Source organism: Microtus oregoni, unplaced genomic scaffold (assembly GCF_018167655.1).
Source record: "Microtus oregoni isolate MIOR12 unplaced genomic scaffold, Mior012 000004F_ref0000308, whole genome shotgun sequence".
NCBI classification, from domain to species: Eukaryota; Metazoa; Chordata; class Mammalia; order Rodentia; family Cricetidae; genus Microtus; species Microtus oregoni.
In genome coordinates this window covers 49,076,588-49,097,748 of record NW_024543063.1, presented here as the reverse complement: position 1 = coordinate 49,097,748, position 21,161 = coordinate 49,076,588, and positions in this window count along the sequence as shown.

Here is a 21,161-nt window from a genome sequence, read left to right as displayed (position 1 = left end):
CTAAATCTAAGAAGGACCAGGTTGGCAGAGAAAGGGTAGAGGTGAGAAGGGCTATTCTGCCTCATTCCTCAGGCCTTGCTGTCTATTCCCTGACCTCTCCCTGAATATTCCACAAGGGACCCGCCTTCTACGCACCAAGCCCTAGAGCCGTACACCCTTTCTCTACAGGGGGAAGAGTCAAAACTGCTTCTCTCCCCTCCTGTCTGCACCCATCCTTCTGCAAGCTAACCCTTTTAACAGCGTGCAATTGTCAAGAACCTACTGCATGCCCGGCCTGTACTGCTGATTTGGCATGCACCACCTCATTGGTTACCCCTACCTGCCTTCCTAAGGAGGTCTTTGTGGCCCAATCAGAGAGATCCAAGGTCCCATGAAAGAGAGGGTCCAATGTGCTCGCGATAACCCTCTCGCCTTTCTACAGCATCATTGGGAATTTTTGGCACATTCACACACCACCTGTGCTGTTGCTTGTGTACTGTTTTTCTTTAAAAGTGACTCAATTTGTGTTTAATGCTTAAAATGCATTTAAAGCAAACCATATATCTTTGTGAGGTGTAAAAAAACATTCTCAGTAGCAACCAGGAGAGAAAACAATGAGCTAAACCTCTTGGAAGACAATTGCCTGCTGAAGGGGCAGGACCAAATCCAAATCCCACTTGTTCTCCACCCAGTCGGGGGTAGGAGGTGGCAACAAAGCTGAGGAGTTCATGGATACTAACCATTACATCACCGAGACAGGGTGGAAGAGCTCTCAAAAGCTCCCTTTCTTCCCTGTGACCCACTATTGCAAACACTGAGCCTGGGCCTTGGCAATGTTCCCTTAGCAGCATTGGGACCACCTGAAGAAAATGGTACCTCAGTCTGTCCTGAAACTTAGTCATCCCCAGGGCCATGTTGGAAATCTGCATCACCTGGGGACAAATCTGTTTCACCTGGGGACAAAGAGTTTGTGGGCAGGGGTGACGCAGTTTAGAAAGCCTCTCTCTCTCCCAGGGCTCTGTGTATTTCTCCACGCAGGACTGTGGGTAACGTGGGGTACTGCCCCCATCTTACACATGCGGAGCTAGAACCTCAGCGTGCTCCATTAACAGGGGTACTGCCCCCATCTTACACATGCGGAGCTAGAACCTCAGCGTGCTCCATTAACAGGGCATCGCATTGACCGTTCCATGTGGAGCCGCAACTGAGACACGCTGGCCAAATGGGAGTTCTTTTTCCATATTCCATGTTCCCTCAAATGTTCCAGGATTTAATCAAATCCCTGTGTCTCCAAACTGAGCACAGGGATCATTTCTTGTCCTTCTCTGTGGCTCACGTTCGCCATCCTCCGGCTCCCACAACGCCTGCACACGGGGAAAGTATAATCAAAAGGAAGGGGATGCTAAAAGCAAGATGAAGAAGACAAAGAACAGGCGAGCCAAATCACTGGCTTCCCTTTTCCTAGGGAGGCCATGCGAGGGCCCAGGGAAGTCACAAGGAGCCCAGGAAAGCCTGTGGTGTCATACGTGGGGGATGAGAACCCTCTAGAAGTTTTCCTGATAGAGAAAGAGACTCCATGAACATGCACATTCTTCCAGTTCAGTCTGTCCCTCTGCCAACTGAGCTTTTAGGATCCTGGATAAAAGCCAGGAGTGGTGATGCCATCTCTGATCACTGCACTCAAGTGCCTGAGGAAGGGGAAGTGCAAGCATGTGCCACACAGAGACCTGTCTCAAAAGGAAAAGGAGAGGGAGACGGAGGAAGGGAGAGAGAGAGAGAGAGAGAGAGAGAGAGAGAGAGAGAGAGAGGGGCAGGGAGGGAGGGAGGGAGGGAGGGAGGGAGGGAGGGAGAGAGAGAGAGAGAGAGAGAGAGAGAGAGAGAGAGAGAATCCTGAATCCTGAATGCTGAACTCAAGCTGCGGAAGCTTTTGCCGAGAGCCCTGGCTCCCCCTAGTGACCATCAAAGAATCGACATTCGGCACAGATGTGATTCTAAAGGGGAAGTTTGTAACCAGAGAAACAAGGTCAAGCTGCTCTATCCAGCACACCTCAGCACTCTCCTAGCCTGGCTTCTGGGTCAGCCCCCAGCCTGAAAAGGCCGCAGCTGAGCTGGGTGCAGAGTCTTCGCAGTGCCCCAGAGGCCCGTGGAAATTTCATCAGCGCGAAGCCGAACGCTTGTGGAGGATTTTTAACTCCCCGAAGTCCTTGGTAACCAATGTTTAAGTACAATCCAAGGGCTGGAAATTAACTCTGCTATTGACACGATGGAGGCTTGAAAAGTGCACCTAAAAGCCGCCCCAACTCCGGTTCCCATATCTAAATAATTGATAGGTTTTTAATAGCTATTGTTGAGCCTCTGACAGCCTCTTATTAAGGCACTTATCGGAGTTTTCTGCCTGTTTTCGCCTTGGAGAGGAGAGGGAAAGTTTGCCCGGTGGCAATAATAGAGATGATTTTCCAGGCAATCTCAGCACTATCACCATCTTGGGCTTCCCACAGCCCACGAACAGGGAGGGAAACAGAGTCACAGCCCAGCCCTGATCACGCTTGTCCTCAGAGGCAGTCTGCTCCCTTCTCCCTGGAAGGCTGAGTCCCGTGCAGGAATGGCCCCTAAAACAGCTCCTTGGGGAGAAATCACCCTTGGAGTCTGAGCTCCTCCGCAGCCTGGAAACCGGCTGGAAGGTGGTAGTCACTTAACTGGCATAGCAACAGGAAAGCTTTTGCTGAATGCACATCGAACTCTCTCCAAGGCCCTGATGGGACCCCTGAGGCTGGCGGCCTTTGCAGGAGCAGCTGAGACGAGAATGGATATTCCCCGAAAGCATCCCCCTCTCCGTACTGCGCCTTGCAAACCGCTTCTTAGGCAGAGACAGTGAAAGCAGCAGCTGGCTCCGGCTGGACATTCTAGAATCCCACACTCGTGGAACAGAGCTGTGGGCCAGGGGCTTTCTTAACATGCAGCTTGACAGATACAGGAACGGTGCCTGGCCAGAGACTGCCAGTCTAGTTTGAGAGATGAGGAAACACCAATAGCGACCCAACGGAAGGAAAGTTTCTGAGGCTGAAACAGACCTATGTCTGTCCACCCACACAAAACACCCAGATGCCAACTGAGCACCGTCCTTCTGCCGCAAATCTCGCCAAGCGCTGTACCTCCCTGTCGCAGGCCTTGGTACCCAGCCTCCCCACTGGCTCATCTCAAAGTCATCCTGTGGGGCCAATACAAGACACAAGCACGTGGGCCCCCTGTCAGACACCGTGGTCCCACTTGTCACCATCTGAAAGATGTGGCATTTCTTTCCCTTAAGCTCACGGATTTCCCCTTTTCCCGTGGTGGTAGTTACTGCGCTATTGTGGTAAAGAATGTGTTCTTACTCATTTTAGATCCATCTCTCAGCGGCTCTCAGGGTGAAGGATGACAAGCCACTCTCTCCAGGCTGTACCCTCAGCCGTGGAAACTGCCTTTGTCATATCTCCCTGGACAAGCTGCCAAGACATTCCGTACAGACCAGGTCCTAAAGCACCCATACCTTCTCCACCACTGGGCTCACAGCTGGGCTCCCACACCAAATGCCACCCACCCCCACCGTCCAGGTTCCCAAAGCTCTTCTTTGTTTGCTTTCAAGCTAAAACCCTCCTCTCTGACTTGACATCCCAGGTCCTGTTTCAGTTTAGTTTGGTTTAACTTGTAGCCCAGGCTGGCCTCAAACTCAAGACCCTGCTGCCCCAATGTCGCATGCTAACATTACAGACGTGCACCCCCACAGTCAGTTCTACCTATAGTATTTTAGAGTTTCAGTTCACCAGCACCTCCCAAACCTCCCCCAGCACCCATCTTCCACTGGTCATGCCATCTGTATTTCTTCCCTGGAAACAGACATTGTGCCTGGTCATGTCTTTAAACATCGCGTATGCCCTATCCTCTGTCCCCACTACCCTTCCTTTTCACGAAGCAATTTCAGATGCCCAATGGCACCCTGAAAAAAACATACATAAGCAACCAGGCCTGGTGGCTCACACCTTCAATCCCAACACTCCAAAGGCTATGGCAGGAGGATAAGAAGTTCAAAGCCATCTTCAGCTACATAGGGAGTTTGAGGACATTCTGGTCTACATTAGACAATGTCTCAAAAAGGGAGGGGGGAACATAAAGAAAATTAAGTGTATGTACAAGCCCACGGGGGGAAGCATAAGTACAAGGTGGGGGCATTTATACCAATCCAAAATCAGAACTCTTAACTTAGCCAAAGGACAACTAGCCCAATTTTTTCAATTGTGTGCAAGACTAGAGCAGACAAAAATATATATATAAATGGTTGCTACCATGGGGGGAGGAAATGCAGTTAAATTCATTAGTCATCATGGAAATTCAGAATGAAAGAAAAGTGAGATCTACCCACAGCCCTTTGCCTAGGATATCTAAAAGAAAAGGATTTTGTATTGGTGAGCCTGTAGGGCAACAAGACTTCGCTCACACCTATAGCAAAAGCGCTAACCACTCCAAGTGGAGAGCAATGAGGAAGAAGACTGAGGTTTTCACGAGACTTGGGCGGGGATGACTGCCAGGAGCTAAGTCCTTATCGCAACTCTGTGGGCCCCTTAGGCATCCATCAGCAAATGAGGAGGTGATGAAACTTTAGTGTGAGGATACCACAGGAGAGTAAGAACAGTGAACTCTTGATATATGCAACAGGATGACTTTCTGAATGAATATATGTATATGTCTCTGTGTGTTTGTGCACCTATGTGTATGTATATAACATTTCTACAAAACCGAGAAACAATTCACCTATGCTGATTAGCAGTCAGAACAGCGGGCACCTCCCAGAGGGGTGGAAATTGGTTAGGAAAGGGATATAATGGGAGTGTTTGTTATCGTGCTTGGAGGTCTGGCTCAACAACAAATGCATTTGCCTGGCGGTGGTGGCGCATGCCTTTAATCCCAGCACTCGGGAAGCAGAGGCAGGCGCATCTCTGTGAGTTCGAGGCCAGCCTGGTCTACAAGAGCTAGTTCCAGGACAGGAACCAAAAGCTACGGAGAAACCCTGTCTCGAAAAATAAAAAAAAAAAAATGCACTTGTGACTATTCACTGAACTGATTTCAAATGGGTTATGCATTGCTTTTCTGATATGACTCTATTGAAAGAAAGAAGACTGTGCAGTCAGAAAATCTGATTCAAATCCTCCTTCCAGTTTATTTTATTAGGTTAATCCCTGAGACTCCATTATCTTGTCAATACAACCATGGCTGGAGAGTTGGCTCAGTGGCAAAAGGAACTTGTTGCAGAAGACCTGGATCCAGCTCCCAGCCCTCATGTGGTGGCTCACAGCCAACTGTAACTCCAGTTTGAGGGGATCCCACACCCTCTTCTGGCCTCTTCAGGTATTAGGCACATATGCGGTGCACATACATGCATGCAAGTTAAGCACTCATGCACATAAAATAAAAATTAATTAATTAAAAAGCATTAAATAGGAGCAACAATGCCTCTTACCTGAGTACTTCGAAGCTATAAGTGAGATAATTAATATTTGTCAAGAGTCTCTTAGGACCAGAAACTTGGGAAATCATACTGTAAATGTTGATGATTCAAAACTACTTATTCAAGGTCCTGCGTGAGACAGGAGAATAACCCTGGCAGCCTGGCATGGAGGAGAACTAGGATAAGCCAGACACGTTGTGCCTGCTGCTGGCTGCCCCACAGGGGTGACACAAGGCCAGAATACTTGGGGAAGATGCAAGATCCCCTAGGACATAAACAGAGGCAGGCATGGTCAGTTATGCCCAAGTTATGATTCCTGGGCTCCTGGAGGCTTCAAGAGGATGATAGTGGGTATTGCCCAGTGATTTGTTAGGGAGTTCTTGAGATGTGGAGCAAGCGGCCCAGCCCTGGGTAGGCCCGTCAACAGGCAAACTTGGAAAGGAGTGGAGCACAGGCCATACATCGGAGTAGGTGAGAAATCTATCTCTGCATGGCCTCTCTGCCATTCTGGGTAACCGAGCCCCACCCTACCTGCCAGAACACCTGATTCCCTTATGTACACTAGGAGCATGGCCTCCTGCTGATGCTGGTGGAGCTCAGCCCCCTGCTGAGTCACAAGAACTGATAGTAGACACCCCGACCTGACTTTGCCACCATCAAACATGTTGGAGAGGCCTCCTCCTCCACGAACTAATTAATTTGTGATCCCCGACAGGGGGTCCGCTGCATCCTGCATCTGCCAACCTAATTACGAAATAGCCCTCACAGGCTGGCTCGCAGCCTTAGGTGATCCCAGCACAGATGACAGGCGCCAACAGCTGGAGGGGACGCCAGCGACCACCCGTAAACAGATGATAAGATGAAGTCATCAGAGCTGCTAAAGACAATAATGATAACCACACCAGCCAGCATTGACTGGCTCGTAGGAGGTGGCATGTTCTTAGAGATCTGCCCCCAGCAGGGCTCAGGAGGTATCAACAGAAAACTAGGGTTCAGAGAGGATGTCAAACTTACCCAGGGTTACAGCCTGTGACACAGTGATTCTCAACCTTTAATGCTGTAACCCTTTATTTCAGTTCCTCATGCTGTGGTGACCCCCAACCATGAAATTACTTTCAATGGCTACTTCATAACTGTAATTTTGCTACTGTTATGAATCGTAATGTAGATATCTGACATGCAAGGGTGTCTGGTATGCGACCCCTGTGAAAGGGTCGAGAGACTCCCGTGGTTGAGAACCAGTGCCATAGCAGCTACAAGGTACAAATGCAAGGATGCCTTACTCTCAAGGACCTGTTCTTACCCTAGTCTACACTTCATGGCACGGAGGGGGCTTGTACCACCGTGTGTGTGTGTGTGTGTGTGTGTGTGTGTGTGTGTGTGTGTGTGCTCTATGGTTCGAATGGTCCCCAGTGGGACCCTTTGTTTGAACACTTGGCACTCAGATAGTGGCACTGTTTGGAGAGTTCTTGAAACCTTTAGGAAATCTGACTTAGCTGGAGGAAGTAGATTGCTCACGGGTTGGCAGTATGGGGTATAGCCAGCCCTAGTTCCAACTTGAGCTCTCTGCTTCCTGGTTAGCCACAGGCTCTCGCTGCCACGACCTCAACCAAGCCCTTCTCCCCCACAATAGGCTTTCACACCATGAGCCAAAATGTTTTGCTTTGTTGGTGGTGGTTTTATTTTTTCCTTTCTTAAATGGTTTCTGTCATGTACTGCTGTAGCCAGAAGAAAAATAGTCAGAGGAACTTCAAACCCCTGCAGCTACGTGATGCTGAACGTGGCTCCTCGTCCCACTTTCCAGTAAAATAGACCAATTCATAATCCAGGGTGATTACCAGTTCAGCCCCAGTGGCCACTCAGGAAAGCCTGAGACAGGGGCCTGAGTGAGCATCACTGAGAAGGGTTACATCTTGGCTTTATTGGTTGCTGCCGTTGTTGTTGTTATTGTTGTTTTACACAGGGTTTCACTGTGTGGCCCTGGCTGGCCTTTAATTCAGAGATCCTCCTGCCTCTGCCTTCCAAATACTGGGATTAAAGGACCACTACATCTTGTTTTATCACGGAGGCCATGAGACTTCTCTCCTGAAGGCAAAGGCAGGTTCTTCCCCAAACTCTCCAAAGCAAGGTGCCCTCCTCATCACAGTCTCTGCTGGGAGCAGGTGAAAGCCTGCTGTATTGGGGTCACCTGCTACAGGACAGCACAGATTTGGAGAAAGCCTGCTGTGTTGGGGTCACCTACTGAAGGATAGCACAGATTTGGGAATGGGCAAAGATGGCAGCCTGTGACCGTCTGCTGTGGGAATATGAAAAACACAACAAACAGGTAGCGTGCAGCCTGGAGTCCGGTGGCCTCCAGAGGGGACTTGGAAGAGAGGGAAGAAGTCAGCTGTACCAAGTAAAGCAAGAGCATTGAACACTAACTTGATAGGATGGGGGCGGGTGTGCTCATCTCAGGGTCAAGAGAGCAGTGGGAAGAAGGCGAGGAGAAGATGGATCTATCGAGGGTAAGTCTGGGTTTGGATAGACATGCTCAACAAACAATACACGAAGGACCTAGAGTAGCCTATGGGGAATGGCTGAAGAGTTCTCCAAGGCCTTGCAACACCCAGGGCCAGGGTAACGGGGAGGTGTGGAAGGGTGCCAGTCAGGTGACAGGAGTATGCAGATGTGACTGAGGAGTGGATGAAGGGCAAACAGGGCTCATCTGGGGAAACGAGGTTGAGTACCTGCTAAGCTCTGCAGCCAATTAGCCCTCATGCCGCTGTGAATTAATTAGACTGGGGAAGGTGGGATTCGCCTTCTCTCTCTCTGGGGCATTATTCTGGAACTCCTGCACTGGAATTCTCCATTTAAAGTCAACCTATATCCTCTGGCAGGAGCCCCGGGGCCTCCCTGCAGTGTAACTGGTGCTGCAAAGGTTTAGATGTTCAGTGTTTTCTATGATAAAGGCTTGGTCCCCAGGGTAGTGCTAAGGACCGGAGGTGATGCACCACTGGGGGGTGGAGCTTCCTAAAAGGCTTTTAGGTCATTGGTGGGATTATAGGCACCCGAGGGTCTTCCTTTTTCTCTTTTGCTCCCTGACTTGTGACAGAAGTAGTTTACTCAGACACAGGCACACTCTCCTGCCATAATGTCCCTGAGTTCCTACCTCATCACAGACCCAGAGCAATGTGACCAACTGATCCTTCAAACTGGAACCCCAAAACCATGAGCCAAAAGGAAGCTTTCTTCCTCTGAGCCCACCTCTGGGGTATTTCTTGCAGACACAGAAAGCAGGCAGGCCTCCAGAGCACCACCCAAGGCTGGCTCTCTCTGAAAGCCTCCTTTCCTTTTCACTCTTAATGCCTCCGTTTATTTACTTTACATCTTAGTCAACTGTCCCATCCTGAGAGAAGCAGTCTGTAAACAGAGCAGCCACACATCCCGTGTGAGCATTGGAGGAAGGAAATGGACTTAGAAAGACTAGCCTGACAGCCACACGTCCTGTGTGAGCACTGGAGGAAGGAAATGGACTTAGAAAGACTAGCCTGATTCCAGTAAACCTGACAACATGAGACTGGCACACACATTTTTGGTGGTTTTTGTTTGTTTGTTTGTTGCTTGTTTTTTGAGACGTGGGGGTGTGGTCTGGGGAAGAAGCCCACCATAGGCATAGACACCAAGAGGAAGAACTTATGTGCTCCCAGGGGAGCAATGATAGTCTATCGCCCTATGATGTGAGATTCTCCTCTGTATGCTATGATTACCATTGGTTAATAAAGAAACTGCTTTGGGCTTATAGCAGTGCAGAACAGAGGTAGGCAGGGAAAACTAAACTGAATGCTGGGAGGAAGAAGGCGGAGTCAGGAGATGCCATGTAGCCGCTGCTGGGAACAGACAAGGTGGAAACTTGCTGGTAAGCCACAGCCACACGGCGATACACAGATTAATAATAATGGGTTAAATTAAGATATAAGAGCTAGCCAATAAGAAGTTAGAGCTAATAGGCCAAGCAGTGATTTAATTCATACAGTTTCTGTGTGGTTATTTCAGAGCTGAGCAGGCAGGAACAAACAAGACTCCTCCTACAGCAGCCCTAGGACAGGAGGAAATCTGACCCTGCCCATATTTATCCAGAGCACGCCTGGTTTCCCCGTCTATCTGACTCGGTCCATGTTTATCCAGGGCAGCCCTGGGTCCTGCCTCTCCTACCTCTTACCCTGAATGTCAGTTCCTAGAGACTGCTTGCCAACCACACAGATTCTCAGACCCCCAGGCTGACCTACTCCAAACTGGGACAAGGCCTGGGGAATCCATATTAAACCCCATCCCCCACCTCCCATTCTCTTTCTCCTGATCAGAGAGAATTGCCTTCTCTCTCTCCTCCAGGGCCCTATTCTGAAGCTTCTACACTGGGAAAGTGGCCTTGATCATTGCAATTCTCCTTCCCAAGCCAACCTATTCCTCAGACCTCCTGCCGGCCTCCTCTGTGGCCCGCTGACACTATTCTGTGGTTAACTGTGTTAGCTGTGTCTTGGGAGAACAGTAAGTATGAATTTTACACCACCTTATCACAGAACCAGTCACACCTTGATACCTTTTTAAATAGCCAATTAAATCTAGCTTTACACTTTCTATCCCTAGATGACTGGAAATCTAACTTCTATTTCTTGGGGTAGAGTGGGGTACCGTGCCCTGGGTGCAGCCTGGGTAGTCATGCCTCTGGTACTAAACGGTGTTCTGACTGGGAGAGCCTCATCAGAGGTAAAACCTGCTGGATCTTTATCTTTAACCAATTTCCCTAGCCCTCTACCCATAACCATACCCCACCCCCACAGCCCCCTTCTCTAGTAAATGGACTTGCCTTTTCTCTCCCCCTTTCTTTCATCACAGAAAATGCTGGCTCAGGCAGCCTCTGGGGTCTTAGCTTACTTAGAGATCCCACAAAGGTGTCCTCTTTTAGATCCAGCAACCAAGCTCCCCAACATGCTGTGGGGATGTCTCCAAAGTCCCAAGCCCTCCCTAATCCTGGACACCTCCTCTATAGACCACCGGCCCCACCTCCTCCACCTCTCCTTCCTATATAAACACCACTTTCCTTCAGCCCCCTCCTCTCCTCCCCTTCCCCACCTTCTCCTGTCCCCTCCTCCTCCCATCCTTCTCCTCCTCTTTCCTGACCATGGCTGGGGGGGAGGGGATGCCAAGTACATCTTCTTGTTCTCACCAACCATCCTTCACATGTGTATACTTACATTACTTTTATTAATGATTTCTTAAATTAATGAAGCTCTCCTTAGTCCACAGGCTTCGGCAAATGAGCAGCCTAACATGTAACGCCATTTAATACGTTCAGCACAGTAGACAATAGTCAACGCTCCTTCACTGGAGGTCTACCATGTATGGCAGTCATCTATGCTCCCAGTTGTTGCAACAGCCTGGGAGACGTTTTGAAATGCTGAGGTTCAGACCTCTTTTCCTAAGAAGCTAAAAATGGGAATTTATGGGGCTCTGAGGTCCCAGGCACTCAAACTGGTTTTGCTCACCCTGAGATATTGAGTGAGCCATCACGTTTGAGAAGCACCGACTGGATTCTCATCAGGGGCTCTTTATGATGGGTATTATTCCGGTCTCTATTATGTGAATGGGATGGGGGTCTTAGGACAAGAGGGAGTTGGATAGAGAATGGATAGAGAGAGGAAGTATCCACTCCAGGCTACTGACTTGACTCCCAACCTGGTTGCTCACTGAACAGATCCTGACGTAGACCTGTGCAATGAAGGAAGCCTGAAGCTGACACAGCAGGTCACTAGCAAGGGCTTGATTAGAGAACAGCACCCAAAGTCCAGGAAAAAGAAGCCCTAGCTGCGTCCCTACTGGCCTGTGGGTCAACCTCCCAAGGCCCCAGCAGGAAGCCTCCAGGCAAGGACTGTATGGGTTCCTCTTCCATTCCCCCAGGGCTGGGACAGGATTGGACAGGACCACTGACCTGGCTGAGGCCGAAGGTAAGGATAATGTGAGAAAAGACTGAATTCTGCAATGAAGAAAAGAGAAAAGGCAGAGCTGTGAATAAAATAGCATGGGAGGGAGGGAGGGGATGGCTCTCCTGGCCCCATCCTCCTCCTTAGATCCCACAACCCACAGCCAAGTGGTCTCAGAGATGCAAAATTAGAGGCTGTTATTCCATTAGTGCACATAACACAGGCTGATTAGAACAAGGGAAAGATTTGGATGACTTAACAGCTGCAGACCAGGAAGGGGTAGTGTAGATGAATAGAGTAGGTGACCCCTGGCCAAGCGTCTGGACTTCCCACAGTAACCATGGGTGCCCAGGACATCCCCACAGTCACAGGGCTTACCTACTCCACTTTGATCCCTGACCCAGACTGATTTTCCTCTTCTGTGGGAGGATGTTTACCTCCTGGACCCAGCATCCACTTTTCCTCTAAAACATCACGCTGGAGCTGCAGGGATGCTTAATAGTCCCCTTCAGAAAGACGCCCTGTCCTGTATATTCAGAAACTCAGAAGGCTTTGGGATCCTTATTTCAATGCATCAATTTATGCAGTTTAGCAGCCGAGCAGGGGCCTGAGATTGAGAGTAGACAGGCTAGCGGAGCTCAGAGAAGCTCATCCCAGTTTACAGAGCTGTGTCTCGGAGGCTACAGAAGGGACAGGGCCTCACTTGGGCATCTAAACTATGATCCTCATGTGTGTGTCGGGTGCTACCTGTGTGGCTGGAGGTGTCTACAGAACTGCAGATTCCAGGGCCTCTCCCCAGCCCTGCTGGAGTTCTGCAGGGAGCAGGCCTCCCTCCTGAAGCCCTGTGGGGAGCTGTATGCCTGGGAATCTTTACCTTTTGACGTGGGATTTTGCCCTGCTCCTCTGGCTAGTCTCAAAGTCCTGACCCCAAGTGAGCCTCGAGGCTGAGACTGAGGGATGACGCCACTGTGCTCAGCTTAGGGATCTGTGTTTCAGCAAGTTTCCACAGACGTATTTGGGAAACTCTGATCTGAGACCTTAAAAAGTTCGTCACTAATTCCAATGGCCACGCTGCCCTCGAGTACTGCAGAGGCCCTGAGGCCCAGCTTCTAATACGCGCACGTGTGCGCGCACGCGCGCGCACACACACACACACACACACACACACGGCATACATTAGAACATGAGAGTACCCCCATCACCCCTTTACTGACTCAGAACCTGAGATTTACAAAGGTCAAAGGTCCCAGGCTGTGCTGGTTGGAGATTCTTGTTGACACAAACTAGAGTCATCTGGGAAGATGGAACTTCCATTAAGGAACTGCCTATATCAGATTGTCCTGTAGGCAAGTCTGTGAGGCATTTCATTTTTTATTTTCAAATTAATGATTTATGAGGGTGGTGCGATCCACAGACAGGTGATCCTGGGGTATATAAGAAAAGTAGCTAGCCGGGCGGTGGTGGCGCACGCCTTTAATCCCAGCACTCGGGAGGCAGAGGCAGGCGGATCTCTGTGAGTTCGAGGCCAGCCTGGTCTACAAGAGCTAGTGCCAGGACAGGCTCCAAAGCTACAGAGAAATCCTGTCTCGAAAAACTAAAAAAAAAAAAAAAAAGAAAAAGAAAGGTAGCTAAACAAGTCACATGGAGCAAGCCAGTAAGCGGTGTACCTCCACCGCCTCTGCTTCAGTTCCTGCCTCCAAGGTCCTGCCCTGCCCTCCTTTCATGAGGAACTGTCAAGCTGTAAAATGAAATAAACCTTTTTCTCTCCAAGTTGCCTTTGGTCATTGTGTTTATCAGAGCAGGAGAGAGCACACTGGGGCACAGCTCAAACCTGTCACTTCCTTGACGAAGCCAGGGGGTTTCTGGTTTCTCCCTGCCATGAAGTTTGTTCACAACACTTATAACTAACATTATTGTGTTTAGTGAATTTCTCATCTGTCTCATTACTATACCCCTGACGGTCCTGTTTGTCACCATGATCCTAGCAGTGTAGTCAATGGGCACTGACGATGATGATAGAGGTGATATATTTAGGGCTCACACCCAGATTTAACAACTCTGGAGTAGGCTATGGGCCCAGCGGGGTCAGGTTGGGCTGTGGCCACTCCAGTACGGGCCATACTAGAATCCCTTGGTGGCTCAGTCAGAAGGAACCGGTTTTAGAACAGAGCTCTTACTGTGCAGGTAAGAGATGTGTTTCTGGGGGTGAGTCTGTCTGATTCTGTAGGTGAGGTGATGGACCCGAGAACCCCTAGCCCTACACTCCCCTCTCTGCTCACCTGCCCAATGCTACACTTCTTCTTTCCCATCATCCCCCAGTGGACTCAGGTCAGCCAACACCCAGCCTGGATTCTGAACCGTCCCCCGAGTCAGGAGGGGCGGGTTGGAATGTAGGCAAACAGCCCAGCTGCATCCCTGAGCCAAAGACAATCGCAGCTGAGCCTCATTCTGGGCAAGACTAATATTTATGCTGCGCATTCAGCGGCTGCGGCAGCTGTTTCACGGCGAGACCCTCAAGCCCTCCCGCCCAGCAGTCTCCAGCTTGGGCCCAGAAAATGGACTTTTAACAGGCAGCAAGTGAACATGTCAGGCCCAATCACTCCACTGTTTGGGAGGGATCTGGGGACGGTGGGGCATGGTGACCTTGTGGCACAGCTGCCCCAGCAATCCCAGGCTCCTCCTTGCCATAGCAACCTGCTCAGTCAGGGACCCCTCACATCTAATTTCCATTCCTCTCTGACACCCTGCAATGGCCGTAGCTATTGTGGCTGGGGGAGTTATGGGGATTGCTCCAATCAAGGCTCAACCAGGCAAGGGGCTGCACCATTGGGAAGGGCACGGAAGGGAAGCACTTTCAGTCTCTAACTAGGGACCCACAGCCAGCTTCAGCCTCCCTTTGCCGCCCTCTTAAGGTGTGCACGCGACAACTGGACCACTCCCTCCAGCTGTGGCTGTCTCTGCATTTCAAAGCTTTAACTCTGTTCTGTCCAGCTGCTTCTCTGTGTAAGCTGTGAGTTTCTGGAGGGCAGGAAGGAGCAGTTCCCTCCTACTTCCCCAGGCTAGCCCTGTGGGTCTCCATTGGATGAACGCAGGGAGAAGCCCTGCCCACTGGGTGGAATGCCACAGGCCCTGAGAGCTGTCTGCTAACTTCAAACGTCGTGCAAAAAGCAGAGGTCAGTGGGGTTGAACTCAGTGCTGGAACCTGGAGGCAGGAAGTGAAGCAGAGGTCATGGAGGAATGTTGCTTACTGGCTTGCTCCACATGGCTCACTCGGGTAGCTTTCTGATACAACCAGGGACCATGTGCCCAGGAATGACACTGCCTACAGTGGCCTGGACTCTCTCACGTAAATTAGCCATTGAGAAATGCCCGTGACAGACATGACCACCGGCCACTCTGCTCCGTGAGCATCCCAAGCAGGCAGCCTCCTATGGAGCAGGAAGTTGGACCTTGCCAGGCACTGTCTTGGACTTGATCTTCAACTGTCTCCAGTAATATGAGGAATGAGTTTCTCTTGTTAATAAGACCCCCCCACACACACACACACACTCCTGTGTGGAGTGTTCTGATAGAGTGGCCTCCTTCTGAGTGAGGGGAGAGGTGATGGTGACGTCAAGCTGGGGGCTGGGGGCTGGGGGCTGGAGGGCTAAGGTGAGGAAGTCAGCAGACTCAAGAGGCTGACACAAAGACTCCCTCCCTGGGATTCCACCAGCAATGTCAGCCATGTCTTCTGAGGACATGTGGAGGCTATGGAACTCTCTCAGGAACCCTCTCTCTAAACTGAAAATCTAGAGAAAATGAGGCACACGGAAGAGGGTGTCAGGTCGCTTGGGTAAATCAAGCTTATGGCCAACCGTCAGAATATCTGGGGATGATGGGATTTTGTGGCATGTGGAAACCAGACCCAGGGCACAGCTGGGCTTGGCCTAGGCCCCTGGGAGGAGCAGGCTGGTAGGAGTGAGCTGGGTGCTCTCTCTTCCCGTAGACTAGTGCGTGCAAAATGGAAGTGGCTTGGCAGCCCGGTCCCAGCAAAGGGATCACACACATACTCCCAAGCTCTCGGCAGAAACAGTGTGCTTGGGTCAGAGCCAGCAGGATGGACACAGCTCACCAGGGAGCTGAGGAAGTTGGCCCAGGCTGCTCATTGCAGACCTGGAATGCAACAGACATGGAGCAGAGCTGGACAGGGGTTGCTGGATGCTCCTCCTCAGCAGATCCTGAGGAAGGATAGAGGGACAGGGCAAATCTTGGGAGACTTGAGAAGGGAAAGTGTCCCCTCACTCTGGAATCCAGGAGAAACCATGAAACCCATGATGGCAGAGAAGTGAGAATGGTGGCCCAGCTACCAACTGCTCAAGGACAGTACCACTGTAACTCCTTCCCTTGCTTGCTGAGAAGCCAATATCACTATACACACATCTATGTACACACACTTACATGCACAACAATGTTTGTGTACACACACAATCAACATAGGTAAGCACACATCTTCCCATAGGCAGACCCCTCTGTTCTCACATACACCTGCCCACACCAGTCCACAGCCACATCCTGAAACCCCTGAGCTGGAATTCACTGATTTACACACACGCAGGGAGCTCTCGCTTACAACGCCCGACTTCCCAATTGCACCCACAGCTTATATTTAAAGCATTTTCCTGGCTCACCAGTGAAAAATGAATTCCTTTTCTCACTTTCCAGATTTTGCTATCATCAACCTGGTGCCAATTTTCATTTTAAAAATGATACCCAAGAAAGAACAAGAACCTAGAAAGAAAATGAATCTCAGACCCGACAGGTGGACCAGCGCCAGAGCCTCCCTCCGGTGCTACTGGCACCGAACAGCCTGTCTTTGTGGCTACACTCGCAAGGTCATGGGCAGGAGGGGACCTGTGGATAGGCATGCTGCACTAGTGTGGGGATAACTGTCATCAGACACGAAAGGGGGACTGGAGGGGACGTGTGACCTACAGGACACAGATGTAGGTGAGCAAGCAGGTGAATGAGGGGGAAGAGAAGAGAGAGTCACGCACCAGGCACAGTAACACCCACAGCTCTCAGGAGGCTGAGGCAGGAGAATCGCGAGTTCAAAGTCAGTCTGGACTCCGTAGCAAGATCTTATCAAAGAAGCAACAGAGAAGCAGAGTGGGAGGAGACAAGCATCACTAACAGGTACAGGGCCTTTCTGTGATCAGCAATGCTGCTTCCAACGTCACTACCAGCAGGAAGGAACGCCAAGAGAACAGGGGTGAGAGAGGTGTTACATGGATTTCCAAAAAAGTCCCTGTGGCAGTGTCAGGAAGTGGCAGGAAAAGCTGGACGAGGAGAATGGAGTGGCTTCCCGAAACACAGAGCACTGAAATACAGAGAGAAATCAGGCTCGGACCTGTCCCTTGTCATCTTGGGTTTTGAATCCTTGTTCCTCAGAGGGTGACCCTATTTGGGGACATTCTGGAAACTTTAGGAAGCAGAGGCTGGCTGACAGAAAGAGATCATCAGGGATGGGTCCCTGCTGTACTCTGTCTCCTGTTACTTGGTGGTGTGAACAGTCTGCCAAGCAAGCAGACACCCCCATGAACTTCCTGCTCTCCCATCCTTTCCACACAATGGGCTGAGACCCTGTGAGATGAAAGAAACCATCACCCGTAAGCTGTTTGCGTCAAATGTCCTGCCGCAGCAATGAGAAACGTAACTAACATACTAAGTCAGTGCAAACCAAGGACGGCAGATGGGTGGCTTTCAAAACAACAATTTATTGCCTCCATTCTGGTGGCAGAGAATCTGAAATCAAGGTGCTGTTCTAGCTGGTTCCTTCCAAGAGCTGGGATGGAAGCACATACTCCAGGCCTTTGTTCTTGTCGCCCCACTGTGTGTATCGCTACAACACCTGGCCTCTGTGTACACGGGTCTGTGTCCAAACAGCCCCACCCCCCGGTATACAGACATGCAGGATGAGCCCACCCTCCAACAACTTCATTTTAGTTTGGTTCCTGCCCCAAATTACCAGTCTCCAACAATGTCACACCCCGGAGTTTTGTGAATTAGGATTCCAGCGCAATTTTTTTTGTTCTGTGTGAGGGGTGATATTTCAACCCATAACACCCCCAAACCAAACTGCCTTATTAATAGGACTGGCAAGGACTCTGGGTTTGCACTTAGCACCGTTTTCAGGGGCTCCATTCAGCACAGCTCTGAGCGCCCTCACGAGAGAGCAAGGCTCCATGCTGTTTCAAGTTTTTCATTCTAGTCACTCATTTATTGTTCCTGCAAACTCATCTTCCTAGGAGGACAAATGGCTTCATTTGTGCCCCTAATTGAGAATCAACACAGTGCTTTGTGTTGGCTGGGCTCATTAGAGCGAGGCCCGGGCGGGCTCATTTTCACAGAGCTGGTGAGCGGGCTCAACCTCTTATGAAAATCAGAGTTTGCAACTTGAAGTGAACAAACACAGTTTCCTCCAAACAGTCTAATAAATTTAGTCTCTGTAACAGATATTCACGGTCTCCAATGTAAAAGTCTACGGTCCTTGGAACTATTAAAATAAACCTTTCAATATTTTAGGAAAGCACCTCGCCCCCTTAGGAAAGATACTCGGACAGAAAATCAACTTTACGATGACAAGATGCAGAATAAATACAGATTTAACTTGAATTTCATGGTAACTGGTATGTAAATATTTGGAGCACTTCTCTCGTCTGTCTAAATAAAGTCTGATAGCTAATCCTGAGGTTTGCATTTGCAGATTGCTCGTGCCCTCTCAAGGTACCTGCTGCTCAGACTTCAAGCCTCCAGCCCTGCTTTTAATCAAGTCTGACAAATGTTTGGAGTTTGTAAGTTCGTTTTTTTTCAGTGCCGGAACTCAAACCCAAGGCTCTACTCAGACTAGACAAGTGTTCTGCCCATGAGCTATGTCCCTAGCCCCTGGTGTCTCTGCATTTTAACTCTACATAGCTATGGGGAAACACCGAGCATCTTTGTAAGAAGGGATGGCAGGGCACCTCCAGAAGGATGAGGGCTCCATCGCACATTGTCACCGTGACCTTGAGTGAATGGCTTGTAGAAACGCTTCCTTAGAGTTCTGTGAGAATTACGTGAGATAATACGTGGGCGGGAGATACTGCGACGTGCCCCTGCTTCAGAACCAAAATCCCTCCATCCCCAGTGACTGGCCTTTGCCAGGAGACAGTCCTCAGCCATCAGCTATACAAAACAGCTGTGTTCAAGTCACATCTCCTTCCAATGGAGCCTGTGACAATACCGATCAGTAGAGGGATGTAAGGCCCTGTCCTAACTCAACCTCTTGATGGAGACTGCACCGGCCACAGTTAAGCCATTGCTCCTGCCCAGCCCTGGTACCTACGGATGGCATCCCTGGGTATGGATGCCAAGCCTCCTCCCCTCCTTCATGGACATTCAACAGGTCGGTCATAGACACTGCAAGAACAGGGGATGGTGGTAGGAGGGGGGAGAGAAGTGCGCCATTCATGATGCCCGCTGTCTGTATATTTTCCTCTTGTGCTGAAAGGGAAAGAGACAGAGCTTACGGGTGATGGTTTCTTTCATCTCACAGGGTCTCAGCCCATTGTGTGGCCTGGGAGCAAGCAATGTCTGGATCCAAATCTGTCTTAAAGGTAGAAACTTCTGGGAAGGTCTTAGTTTTTTTTTTTTTGTTTTTGTTTTTTGTTTTTTTTTTTCAAGACAGGGTTTCTCTGTGGCTTTGGAGCCTGTCCCGGAACTAGCTCTGTAGACCAGGCTGGTCTCAAACTCATAGAGATCCGCCTGCCTCTGCCTCCCGAGTGCTGGGATTAAAGGCATGCGCCACCATCGCCCGGCTCTGGGAAGGTCTTAGAACAGCGGTTGTCAATGTGCGGGTCACAACTGCTTTGAGTGTCGAATGTCCCCTTCCACAGGGTTCGCCTAAGACCATCCTGCCTAGGAGATATATACATTATGATTCATAACAGTAGCAAAATTACAGCTCTGAAGTAGCCACAAAAATAATTTTATGGCTGGGGGTCACCACAACATGAGGAACTGTATTAAAGGGTCGCAGCGGCGTTAGGAAGGTTGAGTGGAGAAGGCATAATCAGAGCGTGTGCTGCCTAGCCAGGAGAGCCCTGCCCGACTCCCTGAGGGCAGCTCTGCTCCTCTTTGTCCTGAAATCACCTGGCAGACAGAGACTGGTGAAAAGGTAAGAAGAAATGTGTGACTTGCTGCCTCTTGCTCTCTCTCTTTTTTCCATATTTGTTTATGTGTGTGTGTGTGTGTGTGTGTGTGTGTGTGTGTGTGTGTGCATGTGCAAACACATGCTTATGTACTACAAGCATGTGGAAGTCAGAGGACAGCTGGCGGGAGTCAGTTCTTTCTTTCTACCATGTGGGTTCCAAGGAATAGGGTTTCAGGGATCAAACTCGGGTCATCAGACTTGGCAGCAAGCGCCTGGACCCTCTGAGCCATCTTGTTGCCCCCCCCCCCCCACGGAAGTCTTCTCATTTAATATGAACTTCTCAAATTACGTCTGCTCCTGCAGTTCAGTGCCGTCCTAGAACAAGAGCAGCTTGGGTAAAGTGGAGAAGCAAAATTTAGAGCAGATGTCAGGAACAGCTCCTAGCCACAGGGGCCTGGGGCGGGATGGGAGTCTTCCATTAGAACTTTCAAAGGCACAGTTTTTGAGGTTGTTCTGTATTACTGTGTGTGGGAATGAATAAATACGGAAAACCAGCAAGGGATAGAGAGAGATCCACTTCTTCACTGATACACAGACACAAACAAGCAAGATGTTAAAGAAAATGTTAGGTGATTTCTTCGGACTGGAGTTTGTGGAGAAAAGAACTGTCTTGAGAGGAAGTCAGGGAATTATGGATCCTGCCCCAGAATCCCACACCGAAGAGTTTAAATTTCACTCTGAAGATGACGGTGTGTCCGCAAGCTCTCCGAAACAGAGTGTGTCACTTGGGTGTTGGTAGGGGACACGAAGGGACAACCTCATCTTGTGACAAGAATGTCTTTATTGGTTGGACTGGTCTACTAGAAGATAAAGACCAATGTCTTCTCTTCTACAGGAAAACCAGAAGACAAACACGGGTTTAGAAAAGCCAGAAGTTGGAGGAAGGCGAGAAGCTGAAGCTGCTTCCCCCAAGCAGCTGTGGTGTACGAGCGCTTGGATTTGGTTTGATTATTTAACTAGAATGTGCTTCTCTCTGTCTGTCCTTGTTTTATGTCAACATCTGAGGTGGCCGCAACAGTATCCAAATTACCCAGGGACTTGCTCAGCAAACAGCAGACGTTCAGCCACGAGCCACAGCTGGAAAGCCCATTTCGCTATGGAATTCTCAGCTGTCAAGGGATCCAGATGTTCAAAGACGATGGGGCATGGGTGTTGAAAAGATGCCAGATTTTTACAAAGACATGCCAAGTCTTGGAGGGGGTTCCTTAGGAACCACTCTGGGATTCATGCTGGAAAGTGTCCTGCACCAGATTCTTATGAGAAAGTGGGGAAGACAGAGTTGGCTAGAGGGAGGAGCCGACCCTCAATGTAGCAGCCACTGAGGTCTCGGCCAGTCCTAAGGGAATTGGGGAGGCTCCGAACAGAGACAAGGAGGCCCTTATTACCACTGAGTCAGACATCACTCACCACAGTCTTACATCTAGGAACTACAAGTGTCTACTAGCTAACAGCAATGTCCATCAAGTGATCATTTCGCTACCAAGAAATGGGTCCATGCCTGGAGAGGGGACCT